This window comes from Ahaetulla prasina, chromosome 7 (assembly GCF_028640845.1).
Source record: "Ahaetulla prasina isolate Xishuangbanna chromosome 7, ASM2864084v1, whole genome shotgun sequence".
In the NCBI taxonomy this organism is placed as follows: Eukaryota; Metazoa; Chordata; class Lepidosauria; order Squamata; family Colubridae; genus Ahaetulla; species Ahaetulla prasina.
Genome location: NC_080545.1, coordinates 18,811,998 through 18,821,819, shown reverse-complemented (window position 1 = coordinate 18,821,819; position 9,822 = coordinate 18,811,998).

The following is a 9,822-nucleotide window of genomic DNA, read 5'->3' as shown; positions in this document are numbered from 1 at the left end:
ACTGGCTGGGTTTAGGAATTCCTGGTTCCTTCAGCTCTTTCTTTTGATCTCACTGCCTCAACATCCCACCTTCATCGCCAATGTTAAGTTCGGGCAATGAAGAGGCAGGAGACCAATGAGTGGCAACAGCTCTTTAGTTTATTGTGACCCAGCGAAAGAGAACCGGTAAAAACCCCTCTTTAAATACTCTTTTGGCTGAGGCTTCAACCAATCAGCAACATGCAATTTTCCCGCCCAAAATTCCCTCTCAAAGTTCAAAATACATTACATCACCCATCATCTTTCTCTTTGATAGGCTATACATGCCTAGCTCCCTCAACTGTTCATCAAAGAATTTAGCCAACAGTTCTCTTATCATCGTTGCTGCTCTTCTCTGTACACTTTCTAGCGTCTTTTTTGTATTGTGGGGAACAGAACTGAATAAGTGTGGCCTTACTAGAACAATATAGAGTGGTGCGATTTCGTCCTGTGATCTTGGTGCTATCCATCTATTGATGTATCGTAAGATTGCATTTGGTTTTTTTAGCAGCTGCAGTACAATAAATGTCTGAAGCATCAGAATGTGAATTGTTATATAAGCCACCTTTTCTTAATGGCCTTGGACATGTTTAAGAAGGATTTAAAACCTTCTAGACACTCTAACCCTTGGGAGTCCTCGTTTCCAGATTTTGCACGTATTTTGCAAGTTGGGTCAGTTGAGGTCCCTTAATTCAAAACTTGTTGTCCTTTAATGCACCATTTTGTCCTTTAAAGGTCATGACAACCCAAGATTTAGTACGATATAGATTTTCCCATTAAAGCAGAATGTTGTGCACAGGTGCTTATGAGAAAAAGCTGAAAATATGATAGACCTAAGTAGTAAAGGTAGTCGGTGGATAGATTTTTTTCAAAAAAATATCGAAACATACAATTTCAATTTCCTTTCCTGCAATTTCAACGGGTGCTTTATTCTTGTTGATTTTTTTAAAAAAAATTATGGTTGCACTGTAACCCAGAGGGATACATTATAAATAACATGTTTGTTCGTTTTTTCATTGTTGGAAAATTAGTGAGGGTAATTTCCAGTTTAGTTTTCACCCAGTCAGTCCCTCTATTCAGATCAGAGCAGTTTAGCTAGCAAAAAATATAGCTTGAGGTTTATTTATTAAACATTAGGAAACATTAAAACTGGCAGTTAACTGGCAAAATGGGACAAAAAAACCAGGGAAACGGAGGGAGAAGAGAAAGACACAGGAACTACAGGGAAATAATAAGGCAGCAGAAAACTCAATAACAAGAATTTATTATCTATCTGTCTATCTTTGCATCAAAAGGCACAGAACTTTCCAGAGCAGTTGGAAACAATCCTCTGGATAATTAACATGGGCACTCACAAAGGGAGTGGCCTTTTCTTATTCTAATCTTAACCTTTTTATATATATAAGAGTAGCAGAAAAGAGAGAGAAAGTAATACACCATGTGATCCATGCTCTGTTCTTCAGCATAACAATTTGGTGGATGAAGGTGACACAATGGTTAAATGGCTGGTAATCACATTTTCCTCAAAACTACGGTAGGTAAGAATTAGAGATAGGGACTTGGTTTTTATATTTCTTAGGGAAACTTTATGGTGTGTGTGTGTGTGTGTCACAGAAAAAGAGAGAATTTTCAGTATTGTTAGCATTGTTTCAAATTTATGCTGACAGGAATTTTTAAAAGATGAAATCATAAATGACAAATACAACATGTTGCCTTTGATAGCAACAGCAATAGCACTTAGACTTGTATATGGCTTCACAGTGCTTTTACAGCCCTCTCTAAGCAGTTAACAGAGTCAGCCTCTGTTGGATCCTCATTTTACCAACCTCGGAAGGATGGAAGGCTGAGTCAACCTTGAGCCAGTCAGTATCGAACTCCTGGCAGTCAGCAGAATCAGCCTGCAATACAGCATTCTAACCACTGGGCCACCACGCCTCCACTGATACCACATAAATCTCAGGAACTGCTGGATGCTTTCTAAGGTAGATGTTCTTCCTCTCTATCTAGGACGAATACCTTGGTAATTTCTAATTTTTCAATCAAATCCTTTAGAGCAGGGTTGTCAAAAACAAGGCCCGTGGGCTAAATCCGGCCCATGGGGTGCTTAGATCTGGACCACCCTGGAAACATCAAAGGACTGGTCTGTGGTGCCTCTGCCAGAGAAAACAGAGCTCGGGAGGGCCGCATGTGGACATTCCGAGTTCCATTCTCACTGGCAGAGGGCTGCAGGAGGCCGTCGTGGCCAAAAATGGAGCGTGCGCCCCCTCCCCCCCCGAGCTCCATTTTCCCCGGCAGAGGAGGCCGCATTATTTATTTATTTATTTATTTATTTTATTAAATTTCTATACCGCCCTTCTCCCGAAGGACTCAGGGGGGTTTACAGCCAAATATAAAACAATATTCATAATAAAAATTAAAAACACTATAAAAATCTAATTAAATTTTGGCTCACATTAAAACTATTAAAAAACGATAATAAAATCCCAATTAAAAACCATAACACAATTAGGCCAACCCTGCGCGATGAAACTAGAGGGTCTTGAGCTTGCGTCGGAAGGCCCGGAGGTCGGGGAGTGATCATAACCCCGGAGGAAGCTCATTCCAGAGGGTAGGGGCCCCCACAGAGAAAGCTCTCCCCCTGGGGGTCGCCAGCCGACATTGCTTGGCTGACGGCACCCTAAGGAGACCCTCCCTGTGGGAGCGCACAGGTCGATGGGAGGCTATCGGTGGCAGCAGGCGGTCCCATAAATAACCCGGTCCTTATCTCCCCAGGCCTCCACAGGTGCCCCTGACACAAGTGACTTTGAACTGTCCACCCACACCTCTGGCCCCACCAAGATCAAACACAGCCCTGATGCGGCCCTCAATGAAATCAAGTTTGACATCCCCGCTTTAGAGAAAATGTACCATCATTAATTCCTTACCATTTGAATAACTGATAATTATCTGTGAGGGAAAAAAAGTATTCATTCAGTGTAACCAAAACAAAATATACTGTAGATCTAAAGAGAATTTTTTTAAAAAAATCCTGTATAGATACTTTTAAATCACTCAGAAGCAATAGAGCAGGGCTTCATAAATACATTGAGATTATTAACAGCTTTTTCGGGAGATCTTCGGTAAGTCCCTCTAAATCTTATGGAAATGGATGGCCCAAGCCACCTTCTCTTCCAAATCCATGGTCTCCTCTACTCAGGACAGCCGACAGTTAATTATGAAAGTCTACCTACCAGACACAGAGCCAATATATTTGGTCAATTTTATCTATCTATCTATCTATCTATCTATCTATCTATCTATCTATCTATCTATCTATCTTCCTGCACAAAGAAGGGTTGAGCTTGTCCTTCTAACCTGAGGATTCTGTGAAGTATAATGTTTGATGTAACATCCAAAGAATAGAATAGAATAGAATAGAATTTTATTGGCCAAGTGTGATTGGACACACAAGGAATTTGTCTTGGTGCATATGCTCTCAGTGTACATAAAAGAAAAGATACGTTCATCAAGGTACAACATTTACAACACAATTGATGATCAATATATCAATATAAATCATAAGGATTGCCAGCAACAAGTTATAGTCATACAGTCATAAGTGGAAAGAGATTGGTGATGGGAACTATGAAACGATTAATAGTAGTGCAGATTCAGTAAATAGTCTGACAGTGTTGAGGGAATTATTTGTTTAGCAGAGTGATGGCCTTGGGAAAAACTGTTCTTGTGTCTAGTTGTTCTGGTGTGCAGTGCTCTATAGCGTCGTTTTGAGGGTAGGAGTTGAAACAGTTTATGTCCAGGATGCGAGGGATCTGCAAATATTTTCACGGCCCTCTTCTTGATTCGTGCAGTATACAGGTCCTCAATGGAAGGCAAGTTGGTAGCAATTATTTTTCTGCAGTTCTAATTATCCTCTGAAGTCTGTGTTTTTCTTGTTGGGTTGCAGAACCGAACCAGACAGTTATAGAGGTGCAAATGACAGACTCAATAATTCCTCTGTAGAATTGGATCAGCAGCTCCTTGGGCAGTTTGAGCTTACTGAGTTGGCGCAGAAAGAACATTCTTTGTTGTCCTTTTTAATGATGTTTTTGATGTTAGCTGTCCATTTGAGATCTTGCGATATGATAGAACCCAGAAATTTGAAGGTTTCTACTGTTGATACTGTGTTGTCAAGTATTGTGAGAGGTGGAAGTATGGAGGGGTTTTTCCTAAAGTCTACCACCATTTCTACGGTTTTGAGTGTGTTCAGTTCCAGATTGTTTTGGTTGCACCACAAGGCTAGTCGTTCGACCTCTCGTCTATATGCGGATTCGTCATTGTCTCGAATGAGACCAATCACTGTTGTGTCATCTGCGAACTTCAGTAGCTTAACAGATGGATCATTGGAGATGCAGTCATTGGTATACAGAGAGAAGAGAAGTGGGGAGAGCACACAGCCTTGGGGGGCCCCTGTGCTAATTGTACAGGTATTTGATGTGATCTTGCTTAGCTTCACCTGCTGCTTCCTGTTTACAAGTCTGTTCCGGTACCTGTAGCTGGTTTAGCTTAGTTAGGAGAATGTCTGGAATGATGGTATTGAATGCTGAACTAAAGTCTACAAAAAGGACCCTTGCATAGGTCTTTGGAGACTCAAGATGTTGTAGGATGTAGTGCAGAGCCATATTAACAGCATCATCTGTTGATCTATTTGCTCGGTATGCAAATTGCAAGGGGTCTAAGAGCGGATTCGTGATGGTTTTCAGGTAGGAAAGCACTAGCCTTTCAAAGGTTTTCATGACTACAGATGTTAGAGCAACTGGTCTGTAGTCATTCAGTTCCTTGATGGTGGGCTTCTTTGGCACTGGGATGATGGTAGAGCGTTTGAAGCAAGAAGGAACATAGCACATCTCTAGTGATTTATTGAAAATATGGGTGAAGATGGGGGCCAATTGGTCAGCACAGACTTTTAAGCAAGAAGGAGTTATCTTGTCTGGGCCTGGAGCTTTTCCTGGCTTTTGTCTGTGAAATAGGTCCTGCACTTCCTTTTCTGTGATCACTAGGGGTTGTGAACCCAATGAAATGGGGTCAGTTGTAGGAGGCTTGGCTGTTGTTGGTGTGTCTGAGATGGGGGTTGTGGAGATAGGTGGCTGTAGTTTCCTTTCAAACCTGCAGTAAAACTCATTCAGGTCATCTGCCAGTTGTTGATTACCTTCAGCCTGGGAAGGAGGTTTGCCATAGCCGGTGATATTTTTAAGAGTTTTCCACATGTTTGCTGGTTCATTTGCTGAAAATTGATTCTTTAGCTTTTCAGAGTAGCTTCTTTTTGCTGCTCTTATCTCCTTGTTAGTGCATTTCTGGCCTGATTGTACAGCATTTTATCACCTTTTCTGTAGGCTTCCTCTTTGGAATGTCGTAGCTGCTTAAGTTTAGTTAGAAGAATGTCTGGAATGATGGTATTGAATGCTGAACTAAAGTCTACAAAAAGGACCCTTGCATAGGTCTTTGGAGACTCAAGATGTTGTAGGATGTAGTGCAGAGCCATATTAACAGCATCATCTGTTGATCTATTTGCTCGGTATGCAAATTGCAAGGGGTCTAAGAGCGGATTCGTGATGGTTTTCAGGTAGGAAAGCACTAGCCTTTCAAAGGTTTTCATGACTACAGATGTTAGAGCAACTGGTCTGTAGTCATTCAGTTCCTTGATGGTGGGCTTCTTGGCACTGGGATGATGGTAGGCGTTTGAAGCAAGAAGGAACATAGCACATCTCTAGTGATTTATTGAAAATATGGGTGAAGATGGGGGCCAATTGGTCAGCACAGACTTTTAAGCAAGAAGGAGTTATCTTGTCTGGGCCTGGAGCTTTTCCTGGCTTTTGTCTGTGAAATAGGTCCTGCACTTCCTTTTCTGTGATCACTAGGGGTTGTGAACCCAATGAAATGGGGTCAGTTGTAGGAGGCTTGGCTGTTGTTGGTGTGTCTGAGATGGGGTTGTGGAGATAGGTGGCTGTAGTTTCCTTTCAAACCTGCAGTAAAACTCATTCAGGTCATCTGCCAGTTGTTGATTACCTTCAGCCTGGGAAGGAGGTTTGCCATAGCCGGTGATATTTTTAAGAGTTTTCCACATGTTTGCTGGTTCATTTGCTGAAAATTGATTCTTTAGCTTTTCAGAGTAGCTTCTTTTGCTGCTCTTATCTCCTTGTTAGTGCATTTCTGGCCTGATTGTACAGCATTTTATCACCTTTTCTGTAGGCTTCCTCTTTGGAATGTCGTAGCTGCTTAAGTTTAGGTGTAAACCAAGGTTTGTTATTACTGTGTATTCGCAAGTTCCTTGTAGGTACATAGGTCTTCACAGAAGCTGACATATGATGTTACAGTATCTGTGAGTTCATCCAGGTCTGCAGAGGTATCTTTAAAATATTCCAATCAGTGCAGTCAAAACATGCCTGTAGCTTTAATTCAGATTCCTCCGTCCAGGTTTTCACTGATTTAATTATTGGTTTTATGGCTTTAAGTCTTTGCCTGTAAGCAGGTACAAGGTGAATCATGCAATGATCAGAGTGTCCTACAGCTGCACGTGGTAAAGACCGATAGGCATCTTTTAGTGTTGTGTAGCAGTGGTCTAGAGTATTCTTGCCTCTGGTGGGACAATTGACATGCTGAAAGTATTTTGGTAGTTCTTTCCTTAAGTTTGCCTTGTTTAGATCTCCCAAAACAATGGCCAGTGAAACAGACACATTTTTAGGTGGCCAGAGATGGCCAGAGATTAACATCTTTCTCTTGATGTGGTTAAATTTCATGGAAAATTATTTTGATCTCAAAATGTGGCTATGAGCAGCTTTGTATGTTTGTCCCTGTGTGGGTCGCATCCTTTTATCTTATCTTCTGCACTAAGCTTTCCATCAAATCTTTTTCAGGAACTGATAATTATGACAATCAAACTCCTAAGAACTGAATTATTGCCCTTGACTGATTCGCCAAGTTAGTATCTTCTACAGAAGATGAGGTTCACCTGATATGAGAAAACAGAAACAAATCTGATCAACAAGGAAGCAAATCACAACCATACGAGGGAGGCAAAATATGCAAATTCCTCTTAGAAATACTTCTTTTTTTTTCCAAAATCCCCAAATGATTTCCCTTAATTTACTTCTTTGGGCTAATTGGTGTTTGCATGTTTTCCCCCTCTATTCTAGACTAAAGTGACATAGAAACTGAAGGGAATTCTGGTACTAGAAGCAGATGCATGATTTTAAAAAAATTAGGAAAGGTATTTTATTTTATTTTTTATTTATTTTATTTCTCACAACATTATATATAAGCATAAGCATGAAATAACTATACGATATATAACCATAAGTATGTAATAACTATATGAAATTGTATACAATCAAAGGGAACATTAGGAATGGTATGTTTAAGATTCTGTCAGTTAAAGGACTCCAACTAGTGGAAACTAGGAAGAGTCTTCTCTGCTGTGGAATATTCCTTGAGGAATATTCTTCCTCAGGAGGTAGGTAGGCCCCACTGTCCTGGCCTTCCAAAAAGGAGTTAAAACATGACTCTGAGACCTTGCATGGAGGAGAATACAGCGATGGGGCTGATTAGTCCCGAAAGCCCTCCCTTCATCCTTTAACTAATTTTAATGGTATTTAATCGTCCTTGATTCTTTCTAAATAAAGCACTAGACACATGTAAAAAAACATATCTAACCAAAGAGCTCCAGTGTAAAACCACAAGGAGGCATTTTTAAAAATGTGTCTGTTTGGATAAGGTGACCAATCGTCCTCCTTTAGGGAGGACAGTCCTTCTTTTGTAAGTTCTGTCATCTCTCGAAAAGTGTCCTCCTACATGTCCTCCTTTTCGATATTTGAAGACTAATCTGTAAATCTCCCTATTCGATCGATGCCAATCCAATCCATTGCCTGTAATGTGACGTATTTGTATTTAACACGATGATTTGTCAAGGCTTGGTACAGTGCGGCGAGATACGATTATGAGAAGCATGAGCTCCGCACAGGAGAATTGTTTTGAGAGAGTGCACCGCGCGCAAGAATACGTCACGCGCAAGTGGCTTTGTTTACTTTTAACAAAACACCACACGTACGCATTAGACTCACTTCTTTCTCAATGAATATTCAATCATACACAGATGAGCACAATAATTCACGTTTTATTAATTCATTATCTATTTAATAATTTCCAAATATGTATAATTTTATTTACAAGTATTTAAAATACTCATTTAAATAATAATTAATAGGCATGTAAGCATAATTACAATATAAAATGTTATTGTTACAAATGTTTTTTATTATGCATTTATCATATTATAGTGTATTCTGTATTATTGTTGCAATGAATAAAATGTTTCTTTTATTTACGATATTTTTTTCCTTCAATTTATTTGTGTCCTCCTTCTCATTGTAAAAAAGTTGGTCACCTTAGTTTGGATGCAGGTAAAATTTCTATACAAATATGAGTAGCCTGCATATAAATAACCAGTGCACTATGGCTTTGGGGAAAATACCAGTGCCGTCATTAGATCTGGGCATTAACATATATACAACCACACAGAAGCATTTAGTCAAGGCTGCAGAAAAACAATAGTCACCGTTTCTCTGAATATCATACTATTCGTCTTATAACTTGGTATGGAACATTTCATATGATATTTATGCTAAACATAGAGCTCTTAAGTGCAGATTACCTGTTCTTCTTGATGTTGCTATATTAAGAGCAAACCAGTGAATCCCAGCAAATGTGATAACTGGAAATATTTCCACTTGGCTGTAACTTTGTAACTCAATCATTCCTCCTTCCCTTTTTTAATTCTTTTTTTATCAAAGCTTCACTTTTTATTACACGGATCCCTTTTGCCATTTCTTTTCCAAAGTAATACCTGGAAATTTATTTCTGACATGAGGGCCTTCCTGAAGGAAAAATAAAAGCTTCATTGGGCTACCCTAGTAGCAAAGAAATTCATGATAAAACCTTGGGTTGCAATCTTGCATACAGGCTGCCAAAAACCCCTTGACTTGCTGATTGCAGCTTTGGAAAACTGCAAAAAAGATTCTGGTGCATGGATATCATAGATATCATAACTTGTAAGAGCTCTTGGAAGACAAGCAAGCAGCTTTTTAGAACTGCTTTTTAAAACAATAGCAACACGTCTGCTTTTAGAAGCTATTTAACTTCCATTTCTACAAAATTACAGGAGCACCGAGGTTGACATTATGGACTAGTCTAGAATTATATGCATTTCCATTTGTTTGGTGGAATTTCCTATGCATCTGTTCTTAAGAGTAACGCCCACTCAGTTATTGGGATCTTGGACTCGTAATTTGTAGCCATTGGGTTCCCTTTTGCTATTTCAAAGTGTGCATTTGTTGCTTGTGTGCTAAACTTACTGAGAATTTCCCAATACATCCTCAAAAATTTATATTGTATTGTATAGTATAATATAGTATATTAACATTATACTGTACTATATTTATTATATTTTATTATATTAACATTATATTATATTACCATTATACTATGTTATGTTACGTTACGTTACGTTATATTAACATTATATTATATTAACATTATACTATACTATATTATATTTATTATATTATCATAATATTCAGGCACATATTAATAATACAGTATTTTACCTCTAGTCACTGAGAATCTGGATAAAATGATACTAACAGTAAATTTGACACCATTGCTTTAAGACATGTTTATCCATTGTATTATATATCTTCCCATCTGTGCGGCATGCTCAACTCTGTGTTTGACCCTGTCTAATTTTAATTTGTGCAATTAAGACATTTTAACTTG